At 38.1% G+C, this 22,675-nt stretch overlaps 1 non-coding gene and 2 pseudogenes across 1 annotated transcript; all 3 read left to right on the top strand.

Moving 5' to 3' along the window:
- Positions 1–1,330: 1,330 nt before the first annotated feature.
- Positions 1,331–6,515, top strand: LOC116467828 (uncharacterized; annotated as a pseudogene).
- Positions 6,516–6,799: 284 nt separating this feature from the next.
- The window catches only part of LOC116467827 (ankyrin repeat domain-containing protein 18A-like), a 76,548-nt pseudogene continuing 60,672 nt past the window's right edge, over positions 6,800–22,675 (top strand).
- Positions 17,581–17,687, top strand: LOC116469997 (U6 spliceosomal RNA). The gene has a single exon (XR_004248443.1). It is a non-coding gene; the product is annotated as a U6 spliceosomal RNA (small nuclear RNA).

The following is a 22,675-nucleotide window of genomic DNA, read 5'->3' as shown; positions in this document are numbered from 1 at the left end:
AAAAAAAAAAAAAAAATGTTTTTTGTAATTAGCCAGGTGCAGTGGCATGCACCCCTAGTCCTAGCTACTCAAGGGGCTGAGATGGGGAGGTGGCTTGAGTCCATGAGCCCTGGAGTTCAAGGCTGCAGTGAGCTGTGATTTCATCATTCTGGTCCAACCTCTAACAGAGCAAGACCCTATCTCTCTAAATAAATAAATAAGAAACAATCAGTGCTTAAGATCAACTCTTCTCTTAGAAATCCTTCATCAGCCCTGAGATCAGAAAACTAGGCCTAGAAAGAGCTCAGTGTCTCAGAGCTCAGAGGTGGCTAGGAGCTGAGTCAGTCAGAACTCCAAGAGATCTACTAAAGATTCTCAAAATTTTAGCCAATGATATCCTCTGACAGTTGGAGCAACCATGTATGATAGGATCATGGGGTAATAATTGCTGGTGGTTATTAATTATAATTGGTGGGTAATAATTGCTGGTGACAATGACTGTAGGAGTCCTGTCTTACTGGGTGCTCACTACGCTCTAGGCCTGCTGCTGAGCTCTCTGCAAGGGTTATGCCCTCTAACCCTCTCAAGGAGCCTCTGATACTCCTAAATTATGCCTACTTTTCAGATATGGAAACGGAAGCTTAGAAGGGTGATTAATCCTTCAATGCCCAGGCAAAGGGCTCCCTCGCAGATGAAGGTTTCCTGATCTGTCCAGTTATAAATAGTCTCTACTTACCCTGAACACCTACACACACTTAGTCTAGGCCCTTAGCCTTCCTGCTTGTATTATACTTATTGTTATAACTATTGCATGAAGTAAACATATTTATTCCTTTATCTATTCATTTGTGTATTCCTTTACTGGAAAAACATTTATTAAGTCCTGTTACGTGTTAAGAGTTCTACTGAGTGAAGGGGAAGTAGCAGTAAACAAGACAACGGTCCCTGTCTCCATGAAGCTTAAAGTCTAATGGAGTAGATGAACATTATTAAAGAATAAATTACTCAATTCATTGTTTAACTATGACTGTGAAAGTGCTACCAAGAAGAATAATCATAATATTAATATTTGTTGAGGACTTACTATGTGCCAGGCACTAAACCCAGCACTGACAATATTAAATCACTTAATCTTTACAATCCTTTTTTGCCATGGGTTTGGGCCGCAGACCCTGGTCTGGAGCAAAAGGAACACATGTGCAGATGGCTCGGGCAGAGGACATAGGCAACATTTGCCCATGGGTTCCTGGGCCCTAGGTCCTGTCCAACCCTTGTTATATGTGGATATGAGTGAAGCCCCAAACTATAGGGATGGGATGTAACTGTCAACAAGGGTAATCAGGTCCTGGGCATGGGCAGTGACAGAGGCTCCTGTGTGAGATGTTTAACACCTGAGGGACAGGAGGTGATAGTAGGAGCTTTGCTCGGGCCACCTGCAAAAGGAGAAAGAGAGGCAGCTAGAGGTGGATGTTCAGTACGGGTGGCCACGGAGAGGCCTAGAAGCCCCCTATTCCCAGACAGTCTCCCATCCAAGTCCTTTGAGGACCCCATTAGTACAGCCAGGAGGGAAAACAGTAATGGAGGTTCTTCAAAAAATTTAAAATAGAACTGTGATATGATCCAGGTATGCCACTAAGTATGTATCCAAAAATATGGAATTAGCATTTTGAAGAGCTATCTGCACTCCCATGTTCATTGCAGCATTAGTCATAATAGCCAAATTATGGACTCAACCTAAGTATTCATGAGTGAATGAATGAATGAAGAAAATGTGGTATATTCACAATGGAACACTATTCAGCCTTAGAAAAAAAAAAGGCAATCCGTCATTTGTGACAACATGAATAAACCTGGAGGGTGTTAACTGAAATAAACCAGGTACGAGAAGACAAATACCACATGATCTCACTTATATGTAGAATCCAAAAAAGGAATTCACCAAAATAGAGAGTAGAAAGGTGATCGTCAGGGGCAGAGGGGTTGATTGGGGAGATGTTGGCCAAAGGATACAAAATTCTAGTTGGATAGGAGGTATAAACTGAGGAGAGGCATTGTTCAACATGATGACTAGAGTTAACAACATTGTGTTATGGGCGTCTGTGAACCTACAGAGAGAAGTCACTTGAAAATTGCTAAGAGGGTAGATTGTAAGTGTTCTCCCCACAACAATAAAAGTTTGTCAGGTGATGAGAATGTTAATTAGCTGGATTTAGCTGTACTACAATGTATACATATATCAAAACATCATGACGTGCACATAAATATATACAATTTTTATTTGTCAGTAAAACATTGATAACAAAACACCATGATGATATTGAGTATTGAAGGTTATACTTAGAAAATTTTTTAATATCAACAATGTGTCTTTACATTTATACTTGATATTGCTTCATTCACTTTACTGGGTTCTTACAAAATAATGCAACAAAAACAAAACCCACCAACATTTTTGTACATCAAAACACATCAACACAACAGAAAACAACAACAGAAAACAAAAAAATGTACAAAGAGGTTGCTCTTTGTACATTTCTGGTAATGTGAGTACCAGGATTGCTTGGATCCAGCCTGGGTGCCAGAGCGAGTCTCTGGAAAAAAAAGAAAAAAAGAAAAGGAAAGAAAAAAGGAATGAAATAATCAAATTCCTAGAAAGACATTAAGTAGCACAATTGACTAAAGAACAAATAGAATATCTTAATAAACCTATATAAAGTTAAAAAAATTGAATTAGTAATTAAATATATTCGCTCTGAAGAAGAGTGTAGTGCTAGATGCCTTAACCTATGAATTATATCTAACATTTAGGGAAGAAAGTATACCAGTCATACACAAACATTTTCAGCAAATAGAGAAGAGAACATATGCCAAAACATTTTAGAAAGCTAGTATTAGCTTGATACCAAAGAAGGATGGAGATATCAGAAGAAAAGGAAAGTGCCAAACAATATCTCTCATAAGTTTACATCCAAACGTATTTAGCAACATGGAAGCAAATTACATCCAACAATATGTAAAACGATCATACACTACACGTCTCTGGAATTAATCCTAGTAACGCAAACTTGGTTTACTATCTAAAACACAATGAACATAGTACATCATATAAATAAAGTAGAAAATCAATAGAATCATGCAAAAAGACATAAAAGAATTTTGACAAAATCTAACACTAATTCCTGATAACTCACAACAAGCATGCAGAAAAAAAAAATAAGTGACAAAACTAACATAAAGGACAGAGGAGAGTAATTGGAATTGTACCATTTAAAGGCTCTTACTTAAACAAAAGTGTTAAAATATTAATTCAAAGTAGACTGTGATCAAGATATAGTAATCTTTTTATTTTTATTTTTTTTGAGATGGAGTCTCGCTCTGTCACCCAGGCTGGATGATGTGATCTCAGCTCACTGCAACCTCTGCCCCCTGGGTTCAAGCAATTCTTATGCCTCAGCCTCCCAAGTAGCTGGGATTACGGGAACATTCCGCCATACCTGGATAGTTTTGTATTTTTGGTAGAGACAGGGTTTCACCATTTTGGCCAGGCTGGTCTCAAAATCCTGGCCTCATGTGATATGCCTGCCTCGGCCTCCCAAAGTGCTGGGATCACAGATGTGAGCCACCATACCCAGCCTACATACTGTAATCTTTCAACTAACAATTGAAACAAACACATATAGCTAAAATGCCAGCAGAAGAGAGAAAACAGAAGACTAAAAAATAATCACACTAAAGAAAGAATCAAGAAAAAAAGAAACAGAAACAGACAGAAAACAAATAGCAACAGAGTACACTTAAACCTAGTCGTTTCAATAATTACATTAAATATAAAAGGGCCCAGCCTTCATGGCTCACACCTGTAATCCCAGCACCCTGGGAGCTGAGGGTAGGAAGATGACTTGAGACCAGGAGTTTGAGACCAGTCCTGGCAATGTAGTGAGATCTTGTTTCTGCAAAAATAATAATAATAATCATAATCATAATCATAAATTAGCCAGGCACAGTGCCATACGCCTGCAGTCCTAGCTACTCAGGAGGCTGAGGTGAGAGTATCCTTTGAGCCTAGGAGTTCAAGGTTACAATGAGCTATGATCATGCCACTGCAGCCCAGCCTGTGTGACAGAGCCAGACCCTGTTTCTAATACATAAATAAATATAGAAGGACTGGATATCCCAATTTCAAAGTTCAGATTTTCAGATGAGATTAAACAATAAATAAATAAACAAGACCCAGTACTACGCTGTTCACAAGAACCACAACTTATTTAGATACAGACACAACATTTAGGCAAAAGTATGGATGTAAATGTGCCATGCAAATACTAGTCCTAAAAGAGTTGGTGTGCCTATATTAATATTAGATAAAGTGCTCTTCAAAACAGGAGTACTGCCAAAGATAAAGGTGTCAAATCATAATCAAAATAGACCAGTTCATAAAATTAACAATCTTAAATGGGTGAACCTAATGAAACTTCAAAATGTGTGAAACAGACATCAACAGAGTAAAGGTGACAATACTCAAATTATTTTTCAAGTGTATGTGGAACATTAATCAAGATAGATTAAAACTGGACCATAAAATGATTCTCAATAAATATAAAAGGATTTAAGTTGTAGTTTGTACTCTAAGCAAAACAGGAGTAAATTAAAAATCAATAACAAAAATATATTCAGAAAAACGTTAATATTTGGCATTTGAGCAAATATCTTTTAAATAACAATGGATACAGAAACAATTCTCAGATCCATATTTAAATTTTTTAATTGTGTTAAAATTTTAACAATTTAAAGTATATAATTCAGTAGCACTAAGTACATTCCCAGTGTTGTACAACCAGCATCTTCATTTCTATCACAAACAGAAATAAAGTGCCCATTAAACAGTAACTCACCATTGCTTCCTCTCCCCAGTCTCTGGTAAACACTAATCTTCATTCTGTTTTCACAGATTTGCCTATTCTGGATATTTCATATCAGTGGAATTATACATCTGTCCTTTCATATCTGGCTTACTTCACTCAGCATCATGTTTCCAAGTTTCACCCATGTCGCATGTATCAGAACTTCATTCCCTTTAATGGCTAAATAATATTCTATAATTTATGTATCATATTTTGTGTATCCATCCATTTGTTGATGGACATGGGTTGTCTCTGCCTTTTGGCTATAACGAATAATGCTGCAATTAACTTGAGTGTAAAAATATCTGTTCCAGACCCTGCTGTCAATTTTTTTGTGTGTGGATAATATCTAGGAGTGCAATTTCTGGTTCTCTGTGTGATTCTGTGAGGAACCATCAAATTGTTTTCCACAGCAAATGCATCGTTTTCTATTCCTAGCAGCCAGTTCATGAGGGCTCCAATTTCTCCACCTCCTTAGCAACACTAATTTTCTGGGTCGTTGTTATGAAAGCCACACTAGTGGATGCAAAGTGGCATCTCATTTTGGTTTGGTCTTGCATTTTATTAATGAATAATGGTGTTTAGCATCTTTTCTTGTCCTTACTAGGTATTTGTATATCTTCTTTGGAGAAATGTCTATTCAAGTCCTTTGCCTATTTTTTAATTGGGATGTTAGAAATTCAGTCAGTCTGCCCGGTGGCTGCACGAGGGCGAGAACTGAGAACTCGCCGCTCAACCCCATCCCAGGTGACTGCCGAGTGCCCATGTCAGCGGCCCCGATCTCCCTGCGGTGGAGGAGTGGGTCGGAAAGCATGGCCAGAGGGCCCTCAGGCTGGGCGCGCTGGAGATCCCGAGGCTTCCCAGGCCATGCACCTCCAGCACGCCTGGGCGCCCAAGCTGCAGCCGCCTTCTGTGTGCAGGCAGCAGCCTCCAGGCAACCCCCGAGCCCGCCTGCACTCCCCACATCTCAGAACCGGGACCAGACGTTCCTGTGGCTGCGGCCAAGCCAGGCGGTCTGCCCTGCCGCGGCTGCACAGAGACGGGAACCGGCCGTCAGCCCCAACTACGGTGGCTGCAGAGGGCCACTGGCTAGAGGTCCCGAGCTCCGGCAGAGGAGGAGCCGGCGCGGGCAGGGCCTGGCGGGCTCTCTGGCCTCGTGCACTCGCGATCCAGAGGCCGCCCAGGCCATGCTCCGCCGCCTGGGAGCCCAAGCGGCAGGCGCCCTCTGTCTGCTCACAGCAGCTGCCTGGCAACTCCCAAGCTCGCTGGCTCTCCCAGTCTCGCAGAACCGGGGCTAGATGTAGCCCTGGCTGTGGCCAAGCCCGGTGGTCTGCCCGGCGGCGGCTGCAACGGGGCGGGAACCGGCCCTCAATCCCATCCCCGGTTGCTGCGGAAGGCCCCTGACAGCGGCCGGATCTCTCTTCCGAGAGGGAGCGGGGCGGGAGTCACGGCCAGGCGGGCTCTCAGGCCGGGCGATCTGCGCACCTGCGATTCCGGGACTTCCCGGGCGAGCCCAGGAGAACCCGCAAGCCATCGGCGCCTGCGCCCAAGCTGCAGCCGGCCCCTGCAGGCCTCGCGGACTTGAGAGCGGCTTCCGGAGTCCCGGCTGGCGCGGAGCCGCAGGCGCGCGCTTAACCGTTTCGCGGAGCTCACTCGGTCTGAGAGGTCGGAGGCTGCGAGTGTCGCTGCTGAAGGCTGTGGTGGACAGGGCTGGATCGCGGATTTCGGAGTAGATCATAGATCTGGAATCGCGGATTGGGGATTGGATCGCGGATTTGGGGTGAGATAGGGGCTTTGGGGTTGGATAGGGAATTTGGGGCTGGGTCGGCGGGGGCGGGGTGGGGGGGTGGTGAAAAGGTGACAGGGAGCTGCCCCCGCTCAAGATCTGGCAGTTGGGGGTGTGAGAATAAGTCACCACCATGAAGTTGTTCGGCTTCGAGAGCCGCAGGGGCCAGACGGTCTTGGGCTCCACAGACCACTTCTACACGGGTTCTGGGTACCGAATCCGGGAGGCTAAACTGCAGAACATCCACAGGGCAGCTGTAAAGGGGGTCGCCGCGGAGGTGGAGCGCTGCCTGGCGGGCAGGAGCGGAGACCTGGATGCCCTGGACAAGCAGCACAGGTAGCGGGGCTCAGCCCGGGGTGGGAGGGGGTCCCGAGGCCCAGCTTTCCCGCAGCCCCTGGGCCTTGGAGGGCGCCGAGCACCCTCCGAGTGGCGGAGCCAACTGGACCCTCAGCTGTTTTCCATCCCTCCATAATTCATTATATTCTTTTTTTTTTTTTTTTTTTTTTTCAGTAGGAGTCTTGCTTCTTTGCCCAGGCTGGTGTCCAATGACACAATCTTGGCTCACTGCGACCTCTGCCTCCCGGGTTCAAGCATTTCTCCTACCTCAGCCTCCCAAGTAGCTGGGATTACAGGCAGGTGGCAGCACGCCTGGCTAATTTTTGTATTTTTAATAGAGAGGGGGTTTCACCATGTTGGCCAGGCTGGTCTCGAATTCCTGACCTCAAGTAATCTGCCCGCCTCGGCCTCCCAAAGTGCTGGGATTACCGGTGTGACCACTGCGCCCGGCCTATATTGTTTGTTACATATCATAAGATATATATTTTATATATATATAAAACTGATATGTATACCATATATATTACAGATATATGTTATATATATATCAGTTATGTATACACATTAGATAAAAAGTTATATGTATATATACATATTAGATGAAAAGTACATCTTCATTTTACAGGGAATTCTTTCAAATCAAATCATCAAATGCTTTAAAAGTGGGCAAAGTACCTTTTTCCAGATCTACAATTTACTTATGTACATAGGAAAAAATCCTTCACATTTCTGGTATAAGAATTTAAATTAAAATAGGAATGAAACAGTTTTCTATCCACAATATTTGTGAGGATGTTTTATACTGCTGTTTAAAAGTTTAAGTTGCTAATTACTTTTCAAATAGATAATTTGGTGGTAAGTACTACATTTAAAAAATGTATATGCCCTTTACCCATCAATTCCATTATACTAAAATACCCTTAGCAAATAAAGATACATGCACTTTATTTTTCACAGCACTTATTTTAAAAAGAACCCATAGAATGGATCCTATAAATAAATTTCAGTTGCATCGATAGGATGGAATAATATGTGACCATTGAAGGTGGCAATATGTATAGAAGTACGTTGATATGTGAAGAAGTATTTTATTATAGCCAGCAAGGAAAAAAATTTAGTTAAATTATACATACACAAACATACTCGGGTCTTGTTTTAGCAAAAAATATGTAGAAAGTATGATAAAATTTGTAATTACTGAGCATTTGTATTGTAAGTAAAGTTTTTTTCCTTTGTCTTATCTGTGATTGCTGCAGTGAGCATGTACAAAACTTCTAGTAAAAGTTTACTATTAATGGAATAATCCTTGGGAAGAGAGGAATATGAATCTTGCACTGATAAAAATGATTTCTTGCTTTCTATTTTTTATCATTATTGTGTGTATTGTTATCTTCTTTGAACTTTTAGTCTCTTCAGAAGTAAAAAGGGAATGTTTTTATCTGTTTCCAGATTTTATTATCTATATATTTTATTATGTACATGTTTTTCTTATATACTCATTCCATTTATGCAAACAATGATAATCATTTCATTTTAATTGTATTCTTTAAAAAAAACACATATAAATAATTACTATTGCAAAAATATTGCTTTATAGGAGTTTATTTAAAAATATTGATCTCCCCAAGTGTATTTATACATTCTTTCATTCCATTTATGCATCAAAAATAACTTGAGTACCTGCTATGTAGCAGACATTTTCTACTATCTCTCACAACCCTTCCATTCTTAAAAACTTCATGTTTACCTGCCCTGCCTGCACAAGCTGAGAGATTTAAAATAGGAATATTGGGACTTAATCTCTTTGAAACTATATCTCCCACCTTTCAAACAAAAGCATTTCTGAAGTTAGAAAACAGTAGAAGATAACCTTTAACTGCCCTTTCAAAAGTTTATCAGTCTTAAATACTAATATTAATCATTGGAAAGGCTGATTTGCATATATTCTGCAATATTTTTAAATAAACTCCTATAAAGCAATATTTTTGCAATAGTAATTATTTATATGTGTTTTTTAAGGAATACAATTAAAATGAAATGATTATCATTGTTTGCATAAACGGAATGAGTATATAAGAAAAACATATGTACATAACAAAATATATAGATAATAAAATCTGGAAACAGATAAAAACATTCCCTTTTTACTTCTGAAGAGACTAAAAGTTCAAAGAAGATAACAATACACACAATAATGATAAAAAATAGATATAAGTATTGAATAAAATGAGCCATACATATTCATTTGAATCATGAGTTTCCTTTGGCTTCAAGTTATTTGAAAATCAAAGAATTAATTTATTTAAAAAATGCATTATTGTATTTCAGTGCTCTTTCCCCGCAGCACCTTTAAGAACTAAAATGTATTTAAGTTTCAGTTATATGCCTAGAACTGCCCTAGACCTGCTGAGTATACCATATTCTACTTACTGTAATGTCTCATGGATTGTGTGATGCCCTGCTATTTCATATATCAATAAGATAATTTTTAAAATGCTACCAATTATAGTTATAATAAATCATGAATTATAAGTGGCATTACAATGTCAGAGGTGTTAAAATGTGACCTACTCTTTAAGCAGTCCTCCAAAGCAGGTATAATTGTATCATTCTACCCAATCAAAATGTTTTTGTTAAGTAGTAGTAACAATCATAATGTCTGGCTGGGTGCAGTGGCTCACACCTGTAATCCCAGAACTTTGGGAGGCTGAGGTGAGAGGATTGCTTGATGCCAGGAGTTTGAGACCAGCCTGGGCAACAAAGTGAGATTCTAACACTACACAAATTGTTAAATAAATAGCTGGGCATGCTGGTGCACATCTGTAGTCCCAGCTACTCAAGAGGCTGGAGATGGAGGATCGCTTGAGCTCAGGAGTTCCAGGCTGCAGTGAGCTATAGTTACATCATTGCACTCCAGCCTGGGCAAAAGAGTGAGACTTTGTCTCAAAAAACAAAAATCTTACAATTATTGAGTTGTTGTAGGAAGTATTCTAAATACTTTACATAGCTTCTCATTTAAGAATCACGATGGTGTCCTATGAGATAGCTACTATTGTCATCTTTATTAATGAGGAAGTTGAGGCACAGAAAGGCTAAGCAATAGTTGGTAAGTGACAAGGTTTAAAGTAGGACTCAAGCCCTAGTTGAACTGAATCCAAAGACTGAGCTCTTTCTATTCAAATAGGCTGCTGTTTTCATTAAGGCAGTGAGCAATAAGAGCTAGTAAGTATTGTACTTTCTTCAAAAAAATTATTTGTTTTGAAGGCAGAGGAAAGACATGCTATTGAATTTTTACAGTTACATGAATGATTGTATGTTTTGAGATGTTGCACTACAGTTTCCTAAAAAGTCCTCTTACTCTCGTAGTACTGCTCTGCATTTGGCCTCTGCCAGTGGCCATGTGAAAGTGGTCACTCTCCTGGTTAACAGAAAATGCCAGATTGATATCTGTGACAAAGAAAACAGAACGCCTTTGATACAGGTACATTAGAGCCAACTCTTTCAGCATGGCATGGATTTGATTTACATATATAGAATTAAAATAAATTGATCTCATTTAAATATAACTAGTTGGTGAAACCTGTGGAATGTGTATTTTGAATTCTTGGAATTTACAATCTATTTCTTGGTCTAATACGGACAGGCTGTCCATTGCCAGGAAGAGGCTTGTGCCGTTATTCTGCTGGAACATGGCGCCAATCCAAACCTTAAGGATATCTACGGCAACACTGCTCTCCATTATGCTGTGTATAGCGAGAGCACCTCGCTGGCAGAAAAACTGCTTTTCCATGGTGCAAATATGGAAGCACTGGACAAGGTATAGATCAATCAACTTTCTTTGCAAAATATTTGTTTTAACATTGACATAGGTAAGGGTCAATTTTTTATATTTGGAAGCTCAACCTTTCCCTGAGTGCAAATGCAAATTAAGTTATTTTGAAATAACTTAATTGTCTAAGATTTTATTTTAAATATTGATACTTTTAAAGAAGCATTAAAGGGCACAGCTTTATAAAATGCACTTTGGAAAATATTTGTGAATTTGTTAAAGGTAAAACCTTTTCAACTTTTATTCTACACACAGTTATTTTATTTTATTTTTTTCCTAATTAGTGTAAAACAACACAGGAAAGAAAATACGGCCTGGAAATAGGCTTTATCTTAAAACTCAAACAAAACTAAAGCAACTTACAATAAATGGACATGTTGCTGCTGCTGATAATTTTCTGAAAAACTGATGTATCATCTCTCGGTGGCACAAGGCTTAAGAGGGAAAAATGGGAAGGGAAACAGAGAGCAATCAGAAATATGCAGGTCACTTGGAAATTAGGTAATGAGGGAAAATGCCAAGAAGAGTTTTTTTTTTTTTTTTTAGTTTGTTGTTCTTCCAGTTTATGTGTTGAGACAAGGTGCTCTTTAGCTTTGGGTCTAATAATTTTTGGTTTGTAAAAGAGAGTGAGTTGAAACTTGCCTAGAGATTAATTTTAGGAGGACTCTGAGGAAACCAGATTGGCAGTGAATAGGTGGTGATGAAGTGAGAAACACTTCAGCAGAAGGTGGAACAAATTATTAACTGACTTATTGTCCAACCTGACAGAAACAGCCACTTAGATAAGAGTCTAAAGACTTCTCTCAAACCTACAATGTCTTGGTGGGAAGATGGGAGATAAGGAGCTTGTAAATAGCAAAATCAAGTGGGATTTTGAGTTTACTTATCCCTGTTGTACTCATAGCCAGGAAACTTAATTGGAGTTTTAATAAATGACTCTATCTCTTACTCTTTTCTCTTTTTGGCCACATGTCCAACTGATAAAGGGAATTAGCCATGTGGGTGAGAGATGAGACTGAAGTGATTGTCTGCACTAATTCTCAGAATTGTGCCTTACAGTGACCTGAGGACATTTTGTTAAAAATCTACAATTGTAGGCTTTCCCCTGAAGATTTTGATGGAATAGACCTAATAAGGCCTGAACGTGTTTAAAAATGTTTTCTTGAACCTGGGCACAGTGGCATGGTCCTGTAGGCCCAGCTTGGTCCTAAGAGTTTGAATCCAGCTCAAGCAACATAGTGAGACTCTTGTCTCTAACAACAATAATAGCCAAAAATAAATAAATAAATACATACATACATACATACATACATACAACCTTCAAGCTTCGGATACACTCCTGATTAAAAACCCCAGAATAGATAAGCACAACATATAAATTTCTGTATCTCAAAAACATAAGAAATCTCTAGAAGAATTGGCATTTGATAGGTGCCACTTCCTTCAAAGTTCTCCTTTTCAGTAATATTAGCCTGATTTATCTGTCTTTCTCTACGTCTGTGACTGGGAAGTGAAAGGAAATATTACAGGCAATATCTCTCAGCTTACAGAATAACCCCTTTTCCTTCCCACCATTAATCATTCACTAACATGCAGAGAGTCTTCAGAAACTTGCTTATGGGTAGTCTTTCAATAGGTGGAGGCTGACCCTTTCATGATTTGATGTCCCTTTGTCACCATGCACATGATTGATTATGTGTCAGCAAATGTTCATTACAAGTTGGGCTTTCTCAATTAGAATAGTAGCAAATCCTAAACTATTTTTTTTAGTTGAAGTTGTATTATGAACTATCTCAGTATGTTTGTTAAGTTTATAGAACTTTAGCATACCCAAAATGTCAGTTTTAAACACTGAAATCCATGAAGTTAATAAGAATACAGATAGGAATTCTTTTAATAATTTAGTTTTAGCAGTCCTATGAGCCAATTATCTATTTGGTTAACAATCTGGGAAAATTATATACAAATATATTTTAAATGAATAAATGTTGGAAAAATTCTTGAGGCAGGTATTATGAGTCTTTTTAGCAATTTTTATTATATATGAAAGCCTGATGTTTTGGTAAAACATATGATACTAGAGGAAGAAAATATTTTACACGCAAATACTTGGATTATACACAACCATTTAGTAACACATTAATACCGAATATAAAAACACAAGGGGGGCTATATTCTAATGTGGTACACAGATTTCTTTGTTTGCCTCTATAAGTTGAATCAACATGTAAAATTTAGAAGACTCGTGTAGAAATCTGGCCTTCAGGCTTATCCTAAAAAATCAAATCTGGTGTCCCCTGAGTTTCTATCACTGTTTGGTCTGCCGTGCAGAGGTTGCCCCTTTAGAGAAGGCATGTATTCTCCAGTTTGCTACTGTGCCCACCTTAGTACTTCCTTTACTCAGGCAACCTTCCTCTGTCCTTGTAAGTATTTGAGTTTACAACTCCTATGGTATAGTATGTTTTGATAAAGATTTCAAGGTTTTTAAGTCAGCGCATATTTGTCATAATATATAGTCTATAGAGTATATAAATCCCTCCGTTATGGAGATGAATTTTTGAATTTAGAAGTTTTTAACTCTTTTCTTTATATATACCACAAATAATTCTCTGCCCATAAGAGTGCCTAGAAGCCTTTTTAGGTTACTCCTGGTTATAGTTGGATAATTTATGAATATTGCAGACATTACATCTTTCTCCTCAGCACTCTTCCTTAGAAATGCAAGTGACTTATTGGCTTATATTATGCCAGGAATAATCCATATGGATCAGTATGAGAACTTTTATTGATAAGCCATTATGTTTTTATTTCTGATTTATATTTTGTCTAAAATAAAAAATAAAATAATTTTAAGTAGCCATTTAAGTGGAAGCCAGTAAGAAATGGATTTAAAAAGTAGAGCTGCACTAGGGTCCCAGGATTACCATTATAATTGAGAATAGTATTTCTTACTGAGCTTTGGTTTTTTAAATATTTGTTCTTAAGTTTTTTAAACCTATCTCTCTTACACAGAACATACTGAGCTTTCTAACAGTAAAGATAAAAATCTATTCTCTTGTATTAGGCAAAAAACCCATGGACTATTTAATAATAAGGAAAATAAGTGCATTTGAAGCCAATCTCTCTTAATTCAGAGCTCATTTCCATAGTGACCCATTTGGAGCAGGAGTGTGTGACATTGGCATCTGGGATCCTGACACCATTGATAGAAGTGAATCAAGCAAGTTTGTAACACCCAGAGGAAACCTCCACCTGTATTGGGAAGCTCTGGCAACTGTATCTCTGAAACTCTTAATTCCTCAAATGTTAATGTTTGCCGTAAATAGTATTGTCAAATGGGGATTAGGTAAAATTCAAGAGATTTCTTGATTATTAGACATAAAATACAGTTTTGTAATACTTCTCAAATACAGATGGTCATGGAGTCTTTCTCTTGCGGTATAATACTTCTGATAAAGTGAATATTCTTTGGAATATAGTTTAAGAAACACTGCTTTAGAGATAGTAATTTATATCATTAATTTATGTAAAAAACTTAAAATGTTTGCTACTATGTCTTAGGGTGTTGGGGCTATAGAGACAACAGATACAGCCCTTGCCCTCAAGAAGCTCTTGGTTTCAGTGGGAAACAGTGAAATGATTACAATGTACCATGCTAAGTGCTGTGATCAAAGCAAGGATTCTTGGGACTGGTAAATGTTTAAAGTGAGTTTTGGCGATGACCACAGTTAATCCGGGGAGACAGAGGAGGGTTGTTTGCAAGGCAAAGAGCAGCACATCAGAAAGCACAGAGGAGTGAGAAGGAAGGGACTGCTTTTCATTTACTTCCTTCTATATTGTATGTTGAAGTTCAAAGCATCTTAGAGAAGATTTTCAGTTCAGTTGAGAAATATGTAATTTTGTGAATTATTAAGTTTTTTCTGCTGTTTTATAGGACAATAATACCCCACTTTTATTCGCTATAATTTGCAAGAAAGAGAAAATGGTGGAATTTTTATTGAAAAAAGCAAGTACACATGCCTTTGATAGCCTGAGCCGGTACAGTAGTTCTTTTTTTTTTTTTTTTAATAAAAACCTGTGTATTCTAGAGTGGTAACAGTCACTGAAGTCAGAAATATTAATAAGAAGATTAACGTAATTATTGGCATATAGTGAAAAATATCGCCATGAATAATCAGGTCAGCAAATATTTGGACTGAGTAACATAAAGAACACTATATTGTAGGATTCATCTTCTCTTATAATATAGAGTGTTTGTTATTTATAATTGGATGTTTTTGGTACTGTAATCTTTTATTAGCCAAACCATTTTGTATTAGTTTTATTAATTTTTTTTTAGATGGAATCTAGCTCTGTTGCCAGGCTGGAGTACAGTGGTGTGATATTGGCTCACTGCAACCTCCACCTCCGAGGCTCAAGCGATTCTCCTGCCTCAGCCTTCCAAGTAGCTGGGACTACAGGTGCATGCCGCCATGCCCAGCTAATTTTTGTATTTTTAGTAGAGATGGGATTTCACCAAGTCAGCCAGGATGGTCTCGATCTCTTGACCTTGTGATCTGCTCTCCTTGGCTCCTCAAAGTGATGGGATTACAGGAATAAGCCACTGCACCTAGCCAGTTTTATTAATTTTTAAAGTGTGGACTTTTAGTTTGTGACTACTAGTATTGTCATCATCAGTATTATTGTTGTTGTTGTTGTTTTCAGCCTGCGGATAACTCTTATCTGACCCCTGGCTGATTTGAATTTTTTTTTTTTTTTTTTACCTATTGTTTTTTTGTTTTGTTTTGTTTTTTTGTTTTTTGTTTTTTTTTATTATTATACTTTAGGTTTTAGGGTACATGTGCACAATGTGCAGGTTTGTTACATATGTATCCATGTGCCATGTTGAATTGTAATATATCAGACTAGGAAAGCAATGGGGGAATCTTCATCTAAATATTTACCTACTTTAGATAAGTGACCTCAGCACAGTTTCTTGGCCATCAAAGGACTATAAGTTAGCAACTTGTATTATGTCACACCCCAGTGGGACAAGAGGCTTCCTTGTCGTCCTTTTCTTTTAGCCTTGGTGATAATTTACAAAGATGAACACTTGAGCACCCTAGATGCTTATAGACCCAAGCTAGTACATGCAAATGGTTATTACGTCTACACTGACAGGTGGATATTAAATTGGTAAAGTGTATCAAACTAGCTGTTTAAAAAAGTCTTTATTAAAGTTCTTGAGTGGAGTTATTTCTTTGTTATTTTAGAACAGCCCTCATGCTTGCCGTACATTATGACTCACCAGGTATTGTCAACATCCTTCTTAAGCAAAATATTAACGTCTTTACTCAAGACATGTGTGGACGAGATGCAGAAGATTACGCTATTTCTCGCCATTTGACAAAGTAAGTGTTTATGACAAAAGGCCAGTTAATACCGAATTAAGTTTAAAATAATTGCAACTATTCCATCTTATACATTAGGTGAGAGTTCCTAGTTTGGTTCAGATAGTTTGAAATAGCAGTGAGTTAGTCTACCTTTTAGCCAGAAATCAAGCAGAAGTCTAGATTAGTTAGAAGTAGAGTGCAAGATGTTTTCAGGATTTTTAAGACCTTTATCCCTAGGGATCTCAGTGTTGTTCATTTTATTCTAAGTATAATCCCCATGCATGGGATAAAAAGAGCCACATATTTGACTTATTTTCCCTTCCTTTCTTTTTTTTTCTTAAAACAAGGCCTCACTCTGTTGCCCTGGCTTGTCTTGAACTCCTGAGCTCAAGTAATCCTCCTGCCTCGGCCTCTCACAGTGCTAGCCACCATGCCTGGCCTGACTTTTCTAATTAGTTATTGGGTCTTGAAATGTCCAGTTTAGCAGAAAATCTTGTATTTTCCCCTGGGGCTATCTCCTGTGTCTTCCTTCTTTGAATTTTCCAAGAAGTTAAGGGGTTTCCTAAGTCCAAGGAAGGCAATCTTTCTTTACAAGTCAGAAGAAGGGGAAAAAGGCCATTCTGATATTCTGTTGTTTCCATGGACTCACTTGCTGTATTGTTGCCATTGTAACCAGTCCTGCAATCTGATAATGATCGACCTTTGCCACCAGGATGCCTTCACTCATCCTGTCAGTTTTCGTGGTGATTCATACATAGAGTTCAAAGCTACAGTGTTTATTAGTTTATGTACTTATGCTCAGTCACTGTTCCCAGCACCCTGATCTGGCAGCTAGGCCTCCTAGCTTTATCCACACAAATATTGAGCAAGTTGATCCTTACCCTACACTAAAAACCTTATTTGGAGCCCACATCTTAGCTAGACTTAGCCTAGGCATTCATGGTAAATTACTCTTTGAGACCCATGTTTGTCTGTTCTTTATCCAATACTAGTTGGGATTGTTCTCAACAGTCAGGGATGTTCAAATAATGTTGCAGGAAGAGATTAGGTTTCCCTTTCCCTTTTGCTATCAGATCTGTACCTTGAGGCTTTTTTACATCCTGTAGAGCAGCTTTGGTTAGGCAGCAGAAGGTTCCATGTTATCTTTCCACCGAGTAGTGGGAACAAATTTACAGTTGGCCTCTCAAGTAATGTGTCTCTATGATAATGAAAATCTGGGCTAATCACAACTCTTCCTCAAGTTTTAAATATATTTTAAAATTCTACCTCACAGGAAGCCATTCAATCAAATTCTCTGAATCTAAAGTAGGTGAGTTGGATTTAACAGAGCTAAGCCTCATCCAGGACTCATGAGTATCCATGTATCAAACAGGCTTTGTACTTGTTTCAGCAGCACATATTTTAAAATTGGATCAATACAGAGCAGATAAGCATGGCTGCTGCCTAGGGATGGCACACAAATTCAGAAAGCATTCCATATTTTGCATAGTCCAGGGAAGGTCATTTGAGTATTTGTTGAGTAGCTCCAAGGAAGCAGTGTGAGTGAAACCAAAACAGAAGACACCCAATATTGAAATTGTGATTATCACTATAAAACTATTGATGTAAGGTGATCTCTGAAATGAGAACAGAGCTGAGTAATAATGGGATGTTACTTGTTGCTAGTACATGTCTTGGAAATGACAAAATGTCAACTTGCATTTCCTTCATGGAACTGAAAAACAATCAAAGCAGGGTTTTGTCTTGTCTGTTAGTTGGAGAGGACCATGGAGATCCAGCATCCAAGCACAGATCTGCTGGCTCAGAGTTTGAGGGAGGTAGAGGAGGAGCGGGAGTTGTCCAAGCCCAGGTTTTGACACCTATTAGTTTTCTGCCTTTGGTGTGATTGATGAGCTCAATGATGGGAGACAATTAGGTAATCTATTTTAATGAGATTAGTTATGAATTAGGTAAAATGCCCTGAATTACAAGCCACAAAGAATACAACTAATAACCAAAATTAGCACTTACTAACATTTTCTGAAAACTGCAACAATTGAATATTAGAACTTATAGAAAAACACACAACAAGCAATAAAGTTCAAGAATAAATTATTCCATTGCTTTACTATTTCCCTGAACATTTAAGCATGTAATCTTATTACATCTTCCTAACAACCCACTGAAGTAAGGTAGCAAAATCCTTATTTTTTTTTTATGTGTTCAGCTATTTGTTTTTGTTTTTGTTTTTGTTTTCTTTTTTATTATTATACTTTAGGTTTTAGGGTACATGTGCACCATGTGCAGGTTTGTTACATACGTATCCATGTGCCATGTTGGTTTGCTGCACCCATTAACTCGTCATTTAGCATTAGGTATATCTCCTAATGCTGTCCCTCCCCCCTCCCCCCACCCCACAACAGTCCCCAGAGTGTGATGTTCCCCTTCCCGTGTCCATGAGTTCTCACTGTTCAATTCCCACCTATGAGTGAGAACATGCGGTGTTTGGTTTTTTGTCCTTGCGATAGTTTACTGAGAATGATGGTTTCCAGTTTCATCCATGTCCCTACAAAGGACATGAACTCATCATGTTTTATGGCTACATAGTATTCCACGGTGTATATGTGCCACATTTTCTTAATCCAGTCTATCGTTGTTGGACATTTGGGATGGGGTTGTTTGTTTTTTTCTTGTAAATTTGTTTGAGTTCATTGTAGATTCTGGATATTAGCCCTTTGTCAGATGAGTAGGTTGCAAAAATTTTCTCCCATTCTGTAGGTTGCCTGTTCACTCTGATGGTAGTTTCTTTTGCTGTGCAGAAGCTCTTTAGTTTAATTAGATCCCATTTGTCAATTTTGGCTTTTGTTGCCATTGCTTTTGGTGTTTTAGACATGAAGTCCTTGCCCATGCCTATGTCCTGAATGGTATTGCCTAGGTTTTCTTGTAGGATTTTAATGGTTTTAGGTCTAACATTTAAGTCTTTAATCCATCTTGAATTAATTTTTGTATAAGGTGTAAGGAAGGGATCCAGTTTCAGCTTTCTACATATGGCTAGCCAGTTTTCCCAGCACCATTTATTAAATAGGGAATCCTTTCCCCATTTCTTGTTTTTGTCAGGTTTGTCAAAGATCAGATAGTTGTAGATATGTAGCATCATTTCTGAGGGCTCTGTTCTGTTCCATTGATCTATGTCTCTGTTGTGGTACCAGTACCATGCTGTTTTGGTTACTGTAGCCTTGTAGTATAGTTTGAAGTCAGGTAGCGTGATCCCTCCAGCTTTGTTCTTTTGGCTTAGGATTGACTTGGCGATGTGGGCTCTTTTTTGGTTCCACAAGAACTTTAAAGTAGTTTTTTCCAATTCTGTGAAGAAAGTCATTGGTAGCTTGATGGGGATGGCATTGAATCTATAAATTACCTTGGACAGTATGGCCATTTTCACGATATTGATTCTTTCAACCCATGAGCATGGAATGCTCTTCCATTTGTTTGTATCCTCTTTTATTTCATTGAGCAGTGGTTTGTAGTTCTCCTTGAAGAGGTCCTTCACATCCCTTGTAAGTTGGATTCCTAGATATTTTATTCTCTTTGCAGCAATTGTGAATGGGAGTTCACTCATGATTTGGCTCTCTGTTTGTCTGTGATTGGTGTACAAGAATGCTTGTGATGCAAAATCCTTATCTTTTAGAAGAAACCATGGAGCCTAAGAGAAGCAACTTGTCTGAAAACAAAATACCTATTGGTTACAGAGCAAGGACTTACTCCGAGTGCAGGACACTTTGCATGATGTCCAGCTAACTAGAGTTCATTTACTGAGCTGTGCTTCCTCCATTTATGAGTACTTCACTTTTTTTCTTCTTTAATTATAAGCTTAATAAGTTTGTAAGGTTTAAAAATTTGAAGTGTATGGGACATTAAAATTCTAATATTAGCTCTGATATTGCCTGAAATGGTTTTAGAATTTAATATGTTTGGTAAGTATTTTTTATTTCAATATTAAAATAGCAATTTTATTTATTACTTTTGTATACATAGAATTCAACAACAAATTTTGGAACATGAAAAGAAGATACTTAAAAATGACAAACCAGGTAAGACTTCTGCTAGTGAATTTCTTATTTCCCTTGGTGGTCCTACTCTTGATAAGAAAGTAAAAAGCAAGATGTAAGATTAAGGTAGTGTTAATCAACAAAGACTAGTTTAAAAATGTGTAAATTAAATGTGCATATATGTATATACATATGTAAATTAATTTCTTAAATTTAACTTCTTTAGTTTGAAATTCAGATTTATTTAAGAAGATAATTGTAGCTAATTTATAATCTCAAACATTATTGTCTGAAAAAATTCACTTATTTAATTATGATCCATAAAATCCTATATAATATTTTTGCATAAATGAGAAAAAATATTTTTAAATTAGTATGTTGTATGTTTCCTCTATGGTCACATTAGAACTAATTGGACTTGTTATACAAATGGATCTTCTATTTCATTTTATAGTAAATTCTTTATATTTAGTAAACAAATAACTACAGTTGATCCATAAATAATGTGGGGGTGAGGGACTCTGATCCCTGTGCAGTTGAAAATCTGAGTATAACTTTTGATTCCTTCATCTTAGCTACTAATAGCCCACCATTGACTGGAAGCCTTCCTAATAACATAAACAGTTGATGGACACCTATTTTGTTTGTGCTGCATTATTATATACTGTGTTCTTACAATAAAGTAAGCTAGAGAAATGAAGCTGTTAGGAAGAAAATCATCAGGAAAAACATACTGACTTTTCACAAAGCATAAGTAGATCCTGACAAAGGTCTTCATGATCTTCAGGTTGATGAGGCCGAGGAGGAAGAGGAGAGGTGGATCTTGCTGTCTCTGGGTTGCAGAGGCAGAAGAGCATCTGCATATAAGTGAATCCCTGCAGTTGAAACACTTGCTGTTGAAGGGTGAACTGTATTGCATATTGATTTGTGTCACTAAGAAAGTAACTATCTTCAGGACCAGGAACTCAGCAATCACTTTCTGGTACCATAAATAAATGGCAATAAGAACTGTAAAACTGAACCAGTGTGCACCCATACAAATAGGAGATTATTTTTCAAAGATAGCTACTGAGCACAGAAGACAGAAAAGCAATTCCTTCATGAGAAGCACAAGTTATATTATACATTTGTACACAAGCAAAATGGTTTTATCTGTTATAGTTTACACACATACACACATGCACATATATGCATACATATGTGCGCATGCATGTGCACACAGACACCAAGTTAAAAGTCCTGCTGATTTTTTAAAAATTTTATTATTATTATTCTTTAAGTTTTAGGGTACATGTGCACAACGTGCAGGTTTGTTACATACATATACATGTCCCATGTTGGTGTGCTGCACCCAGTAACTCGTCATTTAGCATTAGGTATATCTCCTAATGCTATCCCTCCCACAGCCCCCCACCCCACAACAGTCCCCAGTGTGTGATGTTCCCCTTCCTGTGTCCATGTGTTCTTATTGTTCAATTCCCACCTATGAGTGAGAACATGCAGTGTTTGGTTTTTTGTCCTTGTGATAGTTTACTGAGAATGATGGTTTCCAGTTTCATCCATGTCCCTACAAAGGACATGAACTCATCATTTTTTATGGCTGCATAGTATTCCATGGTGTATATGTGCCACATTTTCTTAATCCAGTCTATCATTGTTGGACATTTGGGTTGGTTCCAATTCTGTGAAGAAAGTCATCGGTAGCCTGATGGGCATGGCATTGAATCTATAAATTACCTTGGGCAGTATGGCCATTTTCATGATATTGATTCTTCTTACCCATGAGCATGGAATGTTCTTCCATTTGTTTGTATCCTGTTTTATTTCATTGAGCAGTGGTTTGTAGTTCTTCTTGAAGAGGTCCTGCTGATTCTTAATGACCAAATCCAACTGTTCGCAGGGAGCAGTGGATAACACATCCTACAGTTTGGATGCAATTATTTTGACTTTTTGACTTGTTTTTTGATGAACTGCCTTTAATGCGTGAATTATGTTTTTAGTTTTATAAGAAACAAAGAAAAAGATTAGAAGCAAGTAAACAGGAACTCTATGATCAGTAGTAGACTATTATAGTATATTTAATAGTCATATGTTTTTCTCCAATTATACAATTTACTTGAATGCTGCACAATTAATCAATTATTATTATAGGAGATGGGGTCTCTCTATGTTGCCTAGGCTAGAATACAGTGTCTATTCAGTGGTGCAAACATAGCTCACTGTAGCCTTGAACTCCTGGGTTCAAGCAGTCCTCCCACCTCAACTTCCTGAGTAGCTTGGACTACAGTTTTGTGTGGTTACATCTGGCCTGATACACAATTATTTATTTATTTATTTTTGATACAGGATCTCCCTCTGTTGCCGGTACTGGAGTGCAGTGGTGCCATCTTGGCTCACTGCAACTTCTGCTTCCTGGCCTTAAATGATACTTTCACCTTTCACCTTAG

The sequence above is a fragment of the Hylobates moloch genome, unplaced genomic scaffold (assembly GCF_009828535.3).
Source record: "Hylobates moloch isolate HMO894 unplaced genomic scaffold, HMol_V3 SCAFFOLD_5, whole genome shotgun sequence".
Taxonomy (NCBI): Eukaryota; Metazoa; Chordata; class Mammalia; order Primates; family Hylobatidae; genus Hylobates; species Hylobates moloch.
This window is presented reverse-complemented; position numbering and strand designations above follow the sequence as displayed.